Source organism: Corvus hawaiiensis, chromosome 8, assembly GCF_020740725.1.
Source record: "Corvus hawaiiensis isolate bCorHaw1 chromosome 8, bCorHaw1.pri.cur, whole genome shotgun sequence".
Classification (NCBI taxonomy): Eukaryota; Metazoa; Chordata; class Aves; order Passeriformes; family Corvidae; genus Corvus; species Corvus hawaiiensis.
The window spans coordinates 34,010,476-34,027,887 of record NC_063220.1 but is presented as its reverse complement, the minus strand read 5'-3'; the positions used below and the strand labels follow the sequence as shown (position 1 = coordinate 34,027,887).

General features: G+C 47.2%; 1 long non-coding RNA gene across 1 annotated transcript; it reads left to right on the top strand.

Annotated features, from left to right (window-relative positions):
* Window positions 1-290: 290 nt before the first annotated feature.
* LOC125329775 lies at window positions 291-6,668 on the top strand. The gene is made up of 3 exons (XR_007205270.1): window positions 291-538; window positions 1,142-1,363; window positions 6,340-6,668. It is a non-coding gene; the product is annotated as an uncharacterized LOC125329775 (long non-coding RNA).
* The last annotated feature ends 10,744 nt before the right edge of the window (window positions 6,669-17,412 follow it).

Here is a 17,412-nt window from a genome sequence, read left to right as displayed (position 1 = left end):
GAGTTCACTTTAGTAAGTGCTTTCCTCCTGCTTGGGCATTAAAGGAGAAGGGTCTGTAGCTTAAAGATAAATCTTTAGGTCCCCACAGCTCCTGTTGGGATGCTGGCAAGAGCAGCTTGAAGGGTGTTTGTATCCACCAGAGCAGGGTTGACCTGCCTTTCCCCTTTGGAAGGAAGCCTTTGACTTCCAGAGGAAACCTGATGCAAAATTGAGAGCACTTTGATTTATCCATGGAAATACCTTGTTTTAGCAAAGAAAAATCTAAAAACTTATTTTCTCCCTCCTCCCTTGGCCCCCCCCCTCCCCCATTTGTAATAGCACAGCAGATTTGCCTGCTGCTCCAGCTTCTTCCAGCTGCCTGTGGGATTCCTGAGGAGGAAAGGCCATGCTTCCCACCTCTTTTGTAGAGCTGTGAATACCTGTGTGTGTTGGTTCAACAGCAAACATCTGCAGCTTCCCCCTCTCCCGTGGCAGAGCTGTATCGTGCATGGCAGGAGCAGCATGGAGCAGGTGGATGGGCTGCCTGGTCCCTTGCCAGGTGAGTTGGCAGGAACCTGCACATCATTCCTTGAAATTCTCTGTGGGGTTTGATGGATGTTCACTGCTCAGAACATTTTGGTTCTGTTTAATTGGCAGGTTTTGATGAGCAGCCGCTGGGGCAGGAGGTTCTCACCTCTCCCTTAGGGAATTCCCAGGGCTGGCAGAAGCCATGAGGATAATCCTTTGAGTTCTTTTATTTGGAGCAAACATTTGCATGTGGGCTGAATTTTAAAAGGGTCATCCTTGGTTATCATCACCCAATGGTAAAAGGTAAAACTTGGCTCTTTCCACCTTCACCTTGGGCAGATGAAGCCATGTTAGAAATGACCCCTTAATTTTATCCCTCAGTGTGTGAAAACAAAAACCTGCTGGGGGACTGAAGCTGAAAGTCACCTTTTTGGGTGGACTCAGAGCTTCCAGAGAGAATCCCAGTTCTCATCCAAAGCTAATAGAGAGAAAATTTCCCTAGGAAATAGGGACACAGGCCTGAGAGCATTAAACTGGAACTTTATGCCAATTAATAGCCAGATAATTACAACCCGTTCCCTCCTACTTACTGCTGACTTCCCCACGTAATTTTCTTCTAATTTTTGCTTATTAGGCACGCAGAAAAGATGAGTTACTCAGCGTGCTGCTTGCATTTGACATGCGGTAGACTCCACAGTAGGGAAGACTGATGTTCTCCATCCATCCTGGATCAGCCTCTTGGGAGCAAGGAGCATGCTGGACGGACTGATGGTGCTTCTCAGCTTGTCAAGGGATGGAGAAACTTAAGGAAAATGGTGGAGGAAAAAAGTCAAGGCTGGACAGAAAAGGCAAAATGGTGAGTAGAGCGGGGTGCTGCTTCAACAGGATCATGGATTTTCCTCACTCTTCCCCCAGGCCCTTACTCTGCTCTGAGTCTGTTGTAGCAGCCAGAACCCTCTGGTCTTGCTCATTTTCAAATCTGAAAATGCAAAACTGGCATCTTCTCCACCCATAAGAGTTGCCCTCTCCCTTGCAAAGGGAGGAGTCGTTGGCCCTGGCACAAGTTGCACAGAGAAGCTGTGGCTACCCCTGGATCCCTGAAGTGTCCAAGGCCAGGTTGGAAGGGCTTAGAGCAATCTGGGATAGAGGAAGGTGTCCCTGCCTATGGCAGGGGGATGGAATGAGATGGTCTTTAAGGTCCCTTCTCACCCAAACTATTCTGTGATCTTATGATACCATGCCAGCCCTGACATAAAAGGCAGAGAAACTTCCACCAGCAATGCTCTGTCATACCAATTCCAAGGAGAAAAAGAAAAAGAAGAAATCAGCATTGCAGACTTTTATGAGCATTACATTAAAACAGTGCACGGGGTCTGTTTTGGTTCCCAGGCACAAACATTGTCTCAACTCTCCCCCTGCCTGCTCTCTAATAATGGTGGTACCCACAGGCTAAGCTCAGCCTGGGGGTGATATGCAAAAAGAAGGGAAATAAATAAAAAGCACCAGCCTTGTGGAGCCTGGTAAATGTAATTTCAGGTGTCTTGGCCTCTCTCATTACTCCTGTTCCCTGGCTTCCAGGAAATTAATCCTGCAGAAGGAAACCCCCAAATGTCTGAGTCACATTACCCCTGGAAGTGGTGGGAGCTGGGAGCTGCTCAGCAAACTCACCTGTGTTAGACAGTGGGCCCTACACAGGGAGCAGGGATTTCAGCAAGTCATGGAGTGGTCTGGGTCGAATCTTTAAAGCTCATCATGTTTTAAACCCCCTGCCATAGGCAGGGGCACCTTCCAGGGTGCTCCAAGCCCTGTCCAACCTGGACACTTCCAGGGATGAGGCAGCCACAACTTCTTCTGAACAACCTGTGCCAGGGCCTCCCCACTCTCACAGTGAAGAATTCCTTCCCAATATCCCATCTGACCATGCTTTCTGGCAGTGGGAAGCCATTCGCCCTTGTCCTGTCACTCCATGCCCTTGTCCAAAGTCCCTCTCAACCTCTCTTGGAGCCTCTTTGGGCACTGGAAGGGGCTCTAAGTTCTCCCTGAAGCTTCTCTTCTCCAGGCTGAACAATCACAATTCTCTCAGCCTTTCCCTATAGGATAGGTGTTCCTTCCCTCTAATCATCTTCATGGCTCTCTCCTGGACTTGCTCCAAAGATCCCATCCTGTCCCTTATCCGAGGGCAGCTCGTTTCCCTGCTGCTCCGCAGGGTTTGATACCTCTCCCTGATGGGCTTGTTAAGGTAATTAGATAACTGCTGCCAACACTCATGTTCACTTAATAAGTATGCTAATTGGTATTGACCATCGTGTGGCAGGCACTTTGTCATGTGCCAATTAGGAGTGCCTAAGAGGTGCTCCAGAGCCTGGTGATTAGACCTCCGGGTGGGGATCCAAGGAAATGCCCAGGCAGGACCTAAAAGGGGTGGAGTGAGCACAGGGGTGTGTCAGGCCCTGATAATCAGCCTTGTAATCATTCAGGGCTTGCTTGTGATGGATTAATGTGATCTGTATCAACCACACACAGTCGTTTTAGTTATGCCACCAGGGGTGTGGGAGGTGGGTAAAACAGCTGGATACACAAGGCAGGGTTAGGGCAGACAAACAGGATCGTGGCTGTGGAGGAGAGTTGTTGGAGTTCAGCTGCACATGGTGGTGGAGCTTATGCTGAGCACTGAAGAGGGATGAATGGTCAGCCACAGCTGCTGTTGCTCCCCTGGGATGCTTCGTGCTGGCCCATCCTCCTCTTGCAGCCCCATTTCACTTAGTGTATCCAAAAAAAGCAAGTGTTAGCTCTTCCCCATTTATTCCTTCCCCAGAAACGTACTGCAAAACGCTCTGCTTTCCCTATATTTGTCTTCTGTTGTGCTGGCGGCTGCTCTCATTTGTCTGGAGTGGTTTATTTATTGCCACCATTAATTAATTTCATTTGGGTAGGAAGGACACATCCTCTGGGATTGTCTGTGTGCTGGAGACCATTACTGCATTGGTGTCACAAAAGTCCCTGGCTGCTCCTGGCCTGGCACAATTAATCAAGTGGCACCACTCAGGTCCGTGTATAACAAGGCTGGCCCTGGGATCTTTTCCCAAGAAGGAGCCCAGGCATTGCATGGAAAAGGCCACCTATTTCTCCAGCTGGTACTCAGGAGCTCCTACCTCCCTCCCACCCCAAAATGGGAGCTCCTGCTCCTGCCTTCTGCTGTGGGATGGGCTAAGAGCTGAGCTGAAAAGCCAAAGCAGAAGTTTGTGATGGTCCCTCTTGACTTGGCCCAAATTCACCAATTTAAAAAGAGAACAGCCCTTGCCTTCTCCAGGCTGTGCCACTGTCTCGGCACATGTAGCCAGTCCTGGAGCACCACAGGAAGCCTGAAGGAGCAGAGGCTGGTTAGTTTCAGGAGCACATTTCTCAGAAATACAGTGACCTAATCTCACTCCTATTGATTTTGAGCTATATTTATACATACGCATGGGGACAGACAAGTGCTGCTGAGAATACAAAATCCTGTACTCCTGGAAGGGCAAAAAATTGTTTCCTCCAGGTTTGTTTTCAAGCCTAAGGAAATAAAGGACCAGGCAGAGAGCCTGACCCAGTTTCTGGTGGGTCTGTGAGACGGGTCCCCATTCCCAGCCCCTGCCAGCACTGCAGGAGCATGGTCCAGGTTGTATTAAGGAGGTGCTCCTTCCCAATCCCAAAGGTATCCAGCTGCCAAAAAGCATCACCTTCTGTTATTACTGCCTCCCTCCCTGGGATATGTAAAGTGGGAAGAGAAAAAGCCCCAGAAAATTAGGCAGAGCAGTTTATCTGACAGGCCAGCACTCTCCCAGATAAAGGAACAAACAGAGTTTGTCTCATGGTCAGGGTGATGCTTAGCCACAAAAGAAGAACAGGGAGAAGTTAATTAAACTCTGAAGAAGCCATTTATTAGGGAGGGGAAGTAAGACATGGCTTTTCTTCAATACTGCAGAAAGGTTCATTATAGAGGAAACCCATCCTTTAGTAGTTAATAAAATATTTTCTCCCACCTGGCTTTGAGGGATGGCTACTGGAGGGCCCATGGCTCATTTTAATGGGCACTTTTCCAAAGTGTCCATGGCCCATTGGCTAAAAGGGTTTAGAAAACAGCCGTTTCTGAAAACCAGGGAACCACAGAACTTGGCAGGGCTGTAAACAAAGGCAGAGGAGCCTTTTGTGGAGCCTTTTCCATTTGCCATTTCCATCTCCAGTGCTTCTGTGCTCCGTTCTGCTGGACATGCTGGTGGCCCATTCTGTCGCTGGGAAAAAAGGGTTTTTCTCTGTTCATCCCTTCAGTGAGAGAACAGGAGCCTTCATCAAGGACACCCTTTTCCTGCTGAGGCTTGACAGATTAAAGAATTCATAGCCACTGTATATATTTTTCAGAATAAAAAAACCTCAACTAAACCTGATTTTAGATGATGAAGCCCCAGCAGCTCTAAAGCCCCAGAACCCCCATGCTGGGAAACCCTTTAAATCCCGAGTCTGTGTTTGCTCCTAGCTGCGCTCGACTTACCCTGGTAACTCCCTCCCCTGGGGTGGGAAACTAAAACCTCTTGTTTTCCCCAGGCTCTGAAATCACCCATTTTCAGAGTTGCTGGTAAACATCACAGTTACAGCTCCAGAGGAGAATTTAAAAGGAATTTGAAAAGACTACTTGTTTTAGAGAGGCTTTTTCTCATTTCAGCTTGTGTTAGCTATGCTAAAATTCAACAGTTATTGAGTTATTATCTATAAAGCCACTGTGCATGGTGGTAGATGTGACTTTGTCACCTGCATCCTCTACCCTGTGGAGCCTTGAGAAGATGCTTTTGCACTTAGTGACAATTTAATATTGACAGGCCTTTTATTGTGCATCAGTCCCCTGAATCTGGGGAGTCCAGGTGGGTCTGGGAGAAAATTTAAAAAAAAGAACATTTGATGGCAATGCTTAGTTAATACCAAAAAGATTAAAACACAGCCAACCTCCAAGAATGGGAAAAGGACCTTATGATATTTAGTGAGCAGATAATAAAACAGCAGATGAAATTCAAGGATGCTAAATGAAAAACAGTGCACAGGGGGAAATCATTGGTCTCTGAACTGGCTGTTACTGCTCAGGAAGGAGATCTGACAGTTACGCCGGAAATAATCAAAATGACACTGCTGGTCCATGGTAGTCCAAAAAAAAACCAGGGAGGTAAGAGAGGCCAAAATGGGAAATGTTTTTGTGCTGCTTAATGAATGTCTGGTATCTCCTGCCTTGAGTAATTTGTGAGTAGCCCACAAAAAATGGATGGGAAGAAGCCTAGAAAATTATCCACAGAAGGCAAGGATTGATAAAGGCAGGGCCAGACACAAAATTGTTTGTGTTGTAAAGCTGAAGAATTAATCAGCAATGATGGCTTAGTCCAATAAACACTTGGAATCAGGAGTGTTACAGAATCCCAGAATGGTTTGGGCTGGAAGGGACCTTAGAGATCATCCAATTCCAACTCCCTGCCATGGGCAGGGACACCTTCCACTAGCCCAGGTTGCTCCAAGCCCCATCCAACCTGGCATTGGATACTTCACTTGTTGAACTTCATGAGGTTCACACAGTCCCACCTTTCCACCTGTCCCTCGAGATGCCATCCCTTCTGTTCTAGATACTGGGAAGATCTAGAGAACTTCCAAGAAGCAAAGACAAACTCTTTACCCAGCAGCCCGGTAGAAAGTAGGACTCATTGCCACAGGAAATTTTAGGTACTGGAAGCTTACATAGACTTGGAAAGTGATTAGATATTTTCACAGGGGGAAAAAAAATAAGGGATTAAATGGTTGTTTCTCCCCATCCTGTTCCAGAGCAGTTGGTGTGAGAAGACAAAGGGAGCTTTGCCAGAGGCTCACTAGGACCTGTCTTGTGTCCCATCCAGTTGGTGGCTTGGACTCTCTGCCTTTTCTACCTCCATCAAAACCCACTGAACTGCTTTCTGAGGATTCTGAGTGGACTGAAACAGCCTCTTGGAACAGCTTTGTTAGCCGAACACAGAATTAAACTCATTATTTTTACTGTGAATATTTAAACCGTGTGCTGAAGGTGCCCGTGGTGTTTTCCCTGTATTGCAAATCCACCAGGAGCAGCCCCTCAGGCTGCTTGGCTGCCCAGCTGCCCTCTCCCCAGGGGATTTGTGGGATCTGGGTCTTGTTCCTTACCGCAGAGGGAATCAGCCAGGGTTTTGCAGGCACAATACCCTTGGAGCTGGGAGGTGATGCTTCATTCCTCAGCAGAGCCCGGCTGCTGGAAATAATCTGCCCAATGGTCTCCTTTGTGGCCGGGCAGACAGGCTGAAATTCACGGCCACCACTTACCAAAGAATAATGGAACATTTCCTGAGATGGCAATAAATATCCCCTGCCATGACAACCCTCACCAGAGCCTCTTCGATCCAGGGAAATACTTTAAAACTCAGCAAAGTGAGACTTTTTTTTTTTTAATGCCTCTTTACTTGCTGGTTGCAGCTGTTCCCAGTCAGGGTGAGGGAGCATGGATGGGGTTTGTGGCTCCCTGGGGAGTTCCAACACTGGCCCAAGTGGCCCTGTAAGGCAGAGGATGACTCTGAGGAAAATTCCTTCTCCCCAGGCTGATGGAAAGGGAGAGGTTTGCAGCTGCTGTTCCCTACCAAGAGGTTTGTTCTGGTCCAGAGCAGCTCTTTCCCACCATGAGGAGGTGATGACACCACGGTCTGCTGGAAATATGGTGTGGTCTCAACACAGCCAGCTTGGCTCCTTTTCCCCAGGACAGTTTTCCAGTAGTGGGGGTGCTCAGCATGGCCTCTTGGTTGTTGGGCTGATGCAGATTGCAAAGAAAACCCATCAACTGGTAGAAAAATGCTCTCTGAGGGTGTCTGGGCCCAGCCAAATGTGGTTGAGTCCTCTTTATGCAGCAGCAGGTCTGACTGTACTGGATGCAAAGCAGTCTGTGCTGGTTTCCCCAAAGGGCTGGGCTTCCCTCACTCTACAAAAACAGAATTGCCACAGCCAGGAGAATGCTCCATGACAGGGACTCATCCTGCCTCTGCTGCTCTGAGGAAAACCAGCCTGGAGCCCAGACATGATGGCTAAACCTGAGGCCTCATGCACAGGCTGAAACCAGGAAGAGATGGGGATGTGGCAGCACCAGGCTGGGGGAGCTTTGCCACTTCCGATCTGGATGAGAGCCTAGGCACAGCAACCCTAGGGAAGAAATGCTCTTAGCAGCCCTGGCCACAGAGGGAAAAGGAGGTGTTTGATAGTGGAAGAAAAGCTGATGGTGGGAAAAGCGATAGATTTTTCAAATGCAGCCAGTGAATCAGTCTCATGGCTGTGGTCACTTTAAAATGGATCAGCAGAAATAAAGTGGGTTTAGATCTACAGTGGGAACATGCAGCAAGGAGCAATGGGAAGCGGGAGACATCAGATGGCAGCAACCAGCAGAGAAGATTGACTTAATGGGATCAGCCCTCATTTTGTTCTTATTATCAGCGCCTTGGGAGTGCAGCTTCTCTTAATTAATTCCTTTGGTCTCTCACACATGCAGCTGAGGTCTGTGTCCCATCACTGGCTGCTTGGGCTGGTGCCTGTGGGTCAGGGCAGGTAGGAAAGCACAGAGGTCTCTGTGCAGTCAGTGCCAGCATCCCAGAATGGTTTAGGTTGGAAGGGACCTTAAAGCTCATCTCATTCCATGGGGAATGAGGCAGGGACGCCTCCCACTAGACCAGGTTGTTTAGAAGAGTTCTTAATCGTGATTGGGAAAGAGTGGCTTTTCCCCCAAGACACTTGTGGAACATTCCAAAATCAGCATCTATTTTGAATGCATTTGATTGTAATATAGAATTCTCTTACTGGCTGCATAACTGGGCTGAAATACAGACAAATCTCGCCCTCCCTTCTCCTGCCATGGCGTTGCAAACAATTCACTAGTTTTTGGGGGAAAGTATTTCCCTCAGTCTCCCTTCGATGGTTCACTGTGTTTTTAATGTGGAGCAGGAAGAAAGAAAGAAAGAAAGAGTGAGCTCAATTTATGTTCTTGGTATCACTCAGCATTTTCTACACCTATGGTTAAGTTGTGATTGCTATCAAGGCTATCAAAATCTCCAGAGGCTGAAAATCAAGGTGAAAGCTTGCTTTCATGGATTATTTCCAGTCACTTTTCTTCTGGCTATGCTAAAAATAACGCAGGAATAGCTTTCTTCGAACATTCCTATTCCCTCCTGGCTGGAACAGAGAAGGTCAGGAGGATGAAAGTGAACAGCAGTGTGAGGAAGGAGTCACGGCAAACTCTTTGCTTCTGTGGGTTTGGATGAGATTTGTTTGCTGGTTTGTTTGAGTTTTTCACTTTGATCTCAACTTGATTAACTTTCCTTCTGCATTTCTTCCCTTTAGCCCATGGTGGGGAAAGCTGGGTGTTTTGGTCCTACTGAAGCAAAATACTTGCTGGTTTTAACCATTTCTGTTTGAAAATCTATGAGAAACATCCCCAAATCTAGATGGGGATGATAATATTGCCTCCAGTGTTTTAGGATCTTTTTAGGATTTTAGGATTTTATCCAAGACCTTGGGATGATGCTGTGTTCTGTATCTTGTGTCAGGATAGCTGACCTTTCCCTTGCAATGGTAATGGATTTTCTTAATTACTGGTTTGGTCCCTAAATTTTCTGCATCTTTTTAGTCTGGAGTTTTTCGTAGGATCTAACAGGAGATACTGGTACTCCAGGAGACAGCCAAGGTGTTATCTCAGGGTGGGCATCCAGGAGAGGAGAGCTCCTGGAGGCCACTCAGAGGAGGAGATCCCACTGCAAGGCAGCTGGAGAGGGAATTTCTGCCATGGCTTGGCTAAAGAGAGCCTGACCCCATTGCTTGGATGGACCTCAAGTTGATTAGAGGGGGAAACAGCCTTTCATTTGCAGATGATATGCATTTCCTGCTGGTTTGCTGCTTGCCCTGAGCTGGCACAGCAGCGAGAAGGAGCTCTCAGGGGGTCCTAGCCTTCTTTCCCCAAAATTTCTGCTTTTGAGGTGCTCTGGGGACACCCAAAGAACTGGCTCCCACATGGAGGAGATGCTCCCAAAAGAAATTTGCAGCAGGGTGGCCCCTGTGGAGCCAAGAGAGCCCTGCTGGTCCCACAGGAAAGCTGTTACAGGGATTTCTTTGGGTTGGTGCCAATTGCAAGTCCCAAGTTTCTTTGATCCTGGGCTATTGGTACAACCACAGGAGTTTCTGCCTTGTGTTGTCCCAACTTTTTCAAGGAAGGCTTTCCAGAAACAGTCCCAGGACACAAGTTGTGGGATGATAACCTTGGAAAACCAAAAGGAGAAGCGTGTATTTCTCCAAGGCTTGTGATACAAACCCTGACTCAGGCAGGGCTTCCTTACAGGCCTTTTCCAGCTTTCCAAGTGGGGTAAAGCCAGTTTTCCCTATTCTGGGAGAAAGGTTTAGGTTTTGAAGCAGCGTGTGTAGATGTATAAGACAAGGATCCTTGAGGGTGTTAGAGATGGTCCAGGGAGAACTAGAAGGGAGCAACAGCCAATCCTGAGGCAGCAATAATCCCTGCAGCTCTGGAAGGCACCAGGACATAACCCAGGGCAGAGGCAGCATCGGGGAGTGCTTCCCAAGGCAGCTGGGAGTATCAGGTGGGGTACCAGGGACAAGAGCTCAGGTAGACTTTAGAAAGAATTTTTTTAAAAAGCAGCATATGGAAGCATTTGGCAAAATTCCTACTGAAAGGAGGAAATACATATTTATATTTATGTGTTTAGATATAATTCAGCAGCTCTGCCAAAACTGTGATCCCCTTGTTTTTCAAAGGGGAAGACAGCCCACCTGACAGGTAAAGTAAGGCAAATGCAATGCTGCATTTTTAGGGGGGGGAGCATTGCTGTGTTGAAGAGTTAAGCTGGAGCTGCAGCCTGGAATATGTTCCCAAAGATAAGGATCAGACAGGCACTTACAGAATGGAATCTGACAGGCCCTTACAGAATGGAATCCTCAAATAGTTTGGGTTGGAAGGGACCGTAAAGACGACTCAGTTTCAGCCCTGAAATGGGCAGGGACACTTTCCACTAGACCAGGTTGCTCCAGACAGCTGGATCCAAAACTCTGCAGTAAAATTAAATATCATTGTCTTGTAATGTAGTTCTCTACCTCATTCTTAGACCAGGAAACTTTATCTTCATAATAACTTTTTATGTTATTCTAGGGTGCAGGAGGCTTCTTTTATATTTATCAATTTTCTTCTCATCTCCTAAGCGAGGTGCTGGCAGGCAGAGGAGGGAATTCAGCCCCGATCCTGAGGCTCGTGCTCTCATCCTGAGTGTGTAAATAATCCAAGCACTGATGGGATGGCAAAGGCTTGGCATTAAGGATGGCCTTGAGGGGATGTTCGGCCTGAGATCCTGCTCAGTGGGCACTGAGCCAGCATTAGCCCATGGATCATCTGGGGTGGTCACTCCAGCTGTTTGTTATTCCTTATTGGGAGCGTGTGACTGATCACCAGCATTACCCGCTCTGGCTTCTGTGCTCTGATTAGATTCCTGCAATTTTGTGAGAAGTGGGATAATAAATAACAAATCCTGAGGAGTGAATAACAAGTGCCTCTGTGCCAAGGGGTCCTTCTTTGCATGCCCAAACGAGGATTTTTCTGCTCTTGCTCTTCTCTGCCTGCAACTTTTTATTGGTGTGATGGCTTTGGGGGTGTTGTCCCACTGGAACTGGAAGCAAAGAGCTGTTTGGATGTGCATTAGCCAGGCGAGGTGGCAGCATTTTGGACAGGTTGCCCAGAGAAATTGTGGGTGATCCATCCGTGGAAGTGTTCAAGGGTGCAGCTATCATCAGTGGAAGGCATCCCTGCCCATGGCAGGGAGTGGAACAAGATGAGCTTTAAGATCCCTTCCAACCCAAACCATTCTGGGATTCAGCCAACTCAGAATGCCACTGCTGTCATAGCTCTGGCCATGTGCTGGGAATGTGTTGGGTTGTTTTTTCCTCTGGTGCTCTCTGCCTGCTGCTTCCAGCTGCTGGGATGCAGTCACCTCCTTTATCACCCCTGCTCTGGTGTCCTTTCAAAGCTGGCAGTGTCACCTTTTCAGAGTGCAAGTGCGAAGCTGAAACTCTTCTACAGCTTTGCTGGAATGCTGGGGGAAAGTGGCAGGAAGGGTAAGGGACATAAATTTCCTTTTCCTGCCCATCAGAAAAAAAAACTGGTCTCCATGATGCCAGCTTGGTGTGCTGGGGACAGGATGCCACACTGGAGTTTTGGGGTGGCTGCAACCATGTTTGCCTTTTTTTAAGGCTGTTATGCATGCTGAGCATTTGCAAGGGCAATGCTGGAGGTACCAGTGATGCTTGTGAGGCAGCTCCCTGGCAACCCAAACCATTCCCAGCCCCTTTCCTACCAGCAGGGAGTTAAAGCACTTGCAAACCCCCGTGTCTTGCTCTGGGGCTTTGTGCATGGTAACAGCATTGCAGGCTCCTTTTCCCTCCTATTTGATTCCCCCCCCCCCCCTTCTTATTTTCCCTAAGGACTTTTGAAATATTCTGTTGATTTTTTGATCCCCTCTACTTTTGAAAAGGCCATGAGGAAGGTCTTGTCAGCAATTTAATGGGGAGATAAAAGAAGATAGAAAAGGGGGATTGTGAGCAGAGGCAGAGTGCCTGACATCTGGACAGGACTAATGTGTGATAAGACGGGAGGGTCGTAGGAAATCCTCTGTGCTTGATCTCTCGCCAAGGCAGGGCTTGGACCTGACGGCTTTAAAGCCAGGTCCATGTGGATAGAGTCTGGGTTGCCCAAATCCCTGGCGGTGCCTGCGGATCAGGTAGATGGAGGCCTGGGGTCCTGCTCGCTCAAGTTAAAAGTCTCTTCTGATTGACTTCAAAGGGATATAAGCCCAGATTATCTGCACTGTCCATTTTGACTGGGGAGATAAAGAATTAAATAAATAAAAAGGAAGCTGCTGCTTCCAACCTGAGTCCCCGGAAGATGGAAAATGATTGTAGGACCAGCCAGAGGCTTGGGGGTACTGATGTCCTTCCAGAAATCTTTGTGATCCACCCAAACCTGCATATGGAGGTGGTCAGAACAGGCACTAGGAAGAGCAGTCACTACTTTTTTAGTTATTGAGCTTGTTAATTATTTGATTTGTCTCGGTGTTTTTCCATTCCTCCAAGGACTTGGGGATGGAGCAGCTGGTTTTCAGTAAAAACCAGGCAACCAAACAGGGATATGTTTGGATGCTGCTTTGGGGCTTCAAACACCCTTTGGCTCCTGCAGAATTGAGCGCCAGTACTTCAGCTAATAGAGTTTGTAGCAGAACCCTCACCTTGTCCTCAGCCCAGCATGGATCTGGGGCCAGCTCCAAATCCAGGCTCGGTTTTACCACTTAGGCCCCATTTTGGGTTTCTGCTGGTCTCCTTCTGCAAAGTTTTGCTCTGTGCCAGAGAAAAACCCAATGACAAAAGCTCAGCTTTTGGGGAAGGAGTTTTACCATGAGTGCAGAAGTTTGTGTGCAAGAAGAGCAAAGAAATGGTAGTCAAATGCACAATATCTCTTTTTTTTGTCCAAGATAGCATTTAAAAAAAATTTTTTTTTTAATGACAAAGAAGGCAATGATGAGGCACAGAAATAATTAGAGCTACTGCCTGTGTAGTAGAGATGCTGGCTCAAATGTTTCTTTCTCTCCATCCACAGGTGAGAATAACTTCAAAACTTAAATCCAATATAGAAAGGCAGAGAGGGAAAGGTTTAATTGTCCCAACTCTGCTGCAGGCTGATAAGCTCCCATTGATTTTCTGTAGTCAAGTCTCCAGAGTGAACGTGGGTGATGTTTGTGCAAGTAAGTGCATGAAAGTTTCTCACTCCTTAGGTATTCCTAATTCTCCATTTCCTATTTCTTATGGAGAGAGCTTGGTGCTTCCTCCAGAAAATGACCATTTGCAACACAAATTTTTTAGGGTTTGGGTTTTTCTCACTTCCTTTTTATGCTTTCTATTGGTTTCCTATGAACTTCCCATCAGAGTGGAGAGAGAGGTCTTAGGAAAAATGTCCCTTCAACAACATGTGTCCCTCAACCTGAAGCTCAAAGCAGCTTCATGTTCACCCTGTCCTTTAAAACCATCTGTTCCAGTGGTCTAATCCCTGCCTGTTTCTGCCTGCAAACTCAGACAGAGGGAGTAACACAAAGGCAGTACCCAACTGGGGATTTCCCAATAACTTGAACTATTTCGTTCTGAAAAGCAAAAAAATATCCAGTTGACTCTTTATCTATTTATTTTGAGGGCTTGTTGGAAAGAAAAATAAATGAACACAGGAAGAAGAGATGATCCAGCAAGTTTTTTGTTCATTTCAGAAGCCTACAAGCTCCAAAAATTTTGGGTGTCTACCTGGAACCTGGCTGCTTATCTCACCTGAGCCTCCAAACCCACTGAGATTTTTTTTCCTCAGTGCTAATTATAAAAAATTGGTTTGTAGTGCTGGAGAAATGTCCAAAGGAGCCAAAAAGGAGACAAGCAGCATTCAGACTGGGGGGGGGGGAGGGGGATAGAAAGAAGAGAAAGCACCAACCTCCCTGGAGATGTAATAGGCTTAGTAGTCCTGCTTGACACATGTCGGATAAAATAAAAAAAACCCACAACAATGTTTATAAGAAGATTAGCTTGAACATGGTGTAATTTCTCCAGGGACTGGCCATGTTTGAAGCTCAAACCACCAACTCCCAGAGCCTTATCAGAGTAATGAATTTCCACCACTTTGGGCCATTAAAAATCCTCATGCCAGCCCCCTTCCCTACCTGAAACATCTTGGATTTGGGGCACATCTGCTGGGGATGGTTGGATTTGTGCTGTGCCCCTCCTTGCCAGGCTGGAGGTGCGTCATTGGAAGTTAACTCGCTGGAAATAACCGGATGTGACTGTCTAATTTGTGGCTGCCATCCCTCTGGGAAAAAATCCCTGTTTCTGGGCAGCAGATTATCCTTGGGCTCATTACAACATTGTTCCCAAACAAATCCCCCAGGCTTCTGCCTGTAATCACTTTTACATATGTGTAGGCAAATATCCCTCCATCCATGTCCGCAGGTGGGGATGGAGCTGGAGCCACATGATAAATGGGAGAAGGGATGCGGCCACAACCCCTTGGACAGTGTCTGGAAACCACCAGTACTGACCAACTGGTCAAATTTGACCACTGGTCAAATTTCAAATCAGGTTTGATTTCCCTGAAAACCAGTAGACATAGGGTTTTTGGCCTTTTTCGTGGTTCACTGAGTTTGGAGTTTTTTTAAGAAAAGCAACTAAACAGCAAATGTAAAGCAAGTGGCTTTTAAAAATTCAGCCGAAATTCTCAGCAGGTATCAGTCTGGGGGAGAGCAGAGAGGTTATCCTGTACTTCCCATGGCTATTTTAGCCCCATCCAGCAGTGCCATGGAGCTGCTCCAGTGCTCGGTCCCTGCAAGCATTGCCTGGGGCTATGTTCCTTAAGCCCACTTTTCCCATGAGTGGTCTTCTGGTAAAATCCATAGTTCTCATGGTTTTAACCCATATATTTTGGAGTATCAGAACCAAGACGCAACAGCCAGGTGGCTCTTTTATATCTGCTTAATTAGGGGGATGTGCTGGCGATGGTGCCAACCCCAAAAGCAGGATGGTCACCTGTAGCCAGTCTTTAGAGCCTGTTTGGGGACCTCTTTGGTGATATTTTGGTGACAGTCTCTGGGGGAACATGTCAGGGTACTGGTGGGGTTGATGAGGTGTTTTGTAGATGCATAGTGATGGTGATGATATTTGTGGGGTATGGGGTGAGCAGTTTGTGAGATTTGGGATGTTTGTGAGATATGGAGGGCAGGCTTGTGGTACTCAGGGAATTTGGATGGGATTTGTGATATTTGTGCATTCCAGTTTGGAAGGTCTGAAAGAGCTTGTGGCATTTTGGAAATGCCCAGATCCACACTGGAGCAGCTGGTGGGGGAAGATCCTATGCCAGCAGGCAGCACTTGTATTCCACTTGCCCACCCCGGCAACCTCCTTCCATGGGATTACAAGTGATTAATCAGGTGTGGAAACACAGCCACCCTCACTTGGCAGGCAGAGGCAGGAGCAAAAGTGAGGAATCCCCTCACCCTTCTTCCCATCTTTCCCCCTGCTCTCCTGGTCATCCACGGGGATGCATTTCCTGCTGGCCCTCCAGACTCATATGGAAGAGTCATGCAAAGGGCTAGGAAGTTGTCCTTGCTTTAAAAATTTGCAAGAATTCTCTATGGCCAAAGCACACTTGCTAGAGCAGATACTTGAATTTGCGTGGTGCTCCATGAGAAACTCCCTGAGAGATCTCTGCCTTTACCTCCTTTCCATGACTTATGATCCTCCTCTTGTCATTTCCCTGCTCCACATGGTGAGGAAATTATTTATTTATGAAGGGAGGGGCTGTTAAGGGAGATGGATTATTCATTTGTGCTTTAAATACAGGGGAAAGGGAGAAAATACTCTTCTTCCTTCTTCCTCCCTCCCCCTCCATCTCCCATGGTGGGCTTGGGCCTACATCCCCTATTTTTCATCCAAATGGAACGGTTTATTTTTATCTCTCTTGAAAAATAAGCGTTAAAAGATCCAAGATGGATCACCCACATGCAGATCTTCCAGGGCTGCAGGGGAAGGAGGCTGTGGGGAATATCACGGCTGAGAGGAAGCCAAAAGATTAAGTCAGGAATATGTGTGGAACTGAAGGGTGGCTGGACCATTCATTCCCATTAGGGAGAGGTGCAGCACCATTAATAATCATTTTAACAAGAGCAGACCTGAGCCACCAGGGCTGGGCTGCATTTCTGGAGAGGGAATTTTTGTTTAATAAAAGAAATAATGTCATGCATACAAATGAGAAGGGGCAGTGGGGCTCACTTCTCCTACCTGATATTTATTATTGCTCCACCTGCCTTGAAATAGGAACATTTATTTGGCTAACAAATATTAAAAGGGCTGTGTGTGCCATATTTCCTTTCCTACCCCAGAATCTTTGGGTTTAAAGCTCCAAAAGTGCTGGTTTCTGAGCAGCTGTAACCCTTTCAGGGAGGAAAAGACCATCTCACCTGGCTGAAAGCATCTAACCAGCAGAAATCCCATGTTTTCAGGGGGTTTTTACACATCTCAGAAGCCTGAACAGTGAGGCTGGAGTTGGCCAAAAGGTCTCATTTTGCTCAGGTGTGCTCTTTGGAGCCCATTTTTTTCTGTAAAATCAACAGAGTGCAGGTCCCAGAGATGGAGTGTCACCGCATACTTTACCCATACCCCCAAATGGTTTAAAATAGATAAGGCGTTCCTTTTTAAAGGAATAAAGGAGTAGAAACCTTTGGGTCTTTTATGAGGCAGCCATCGGGAAGAAAGCTTTTAATCTTGGTGATTTAAGAGGGCAGGGGAACTAGCTTTTAACCAGGCACTCCTTGCCTACTCTATTTTTTAGGGAAAAAAGCAGCAAGGTAAAGAGCCAAACCTGAGAAGGGATTGGGAGCTGAGCGAACTGCTACAATCCCTGCTCCAGCTATCTTCACAAGGTGGTGGGATGTGGGACGGGAGCTCTCCCTGCTCTCAAATCATCCGTGCTCCCAAATTTTGTCAGAGTCCTGATATTTGTGTCCACACATGCCAAGGCAGGGATGTGGGGATGTACAGCCATTGGATCCTACTGATGGGGTGGGCTGTGATGCCTGGAAGTGCCACTGGGAAAGGTTCAAAAGGACAGAGAGGTTGGGCAATGCAAAGTTCATTTAGACATGAAGGCTGTGTGTGAGAAACCTCTTCCAAACAGGAAAACTCTGGAGAAGGACTATCCCAGGGAACTTTTCAGGCCATGGTGGGGCCAGAACAGTCCTATTCTCCTGGCACCTGATTCAGTGCCACCTCGATGGGCAGGCT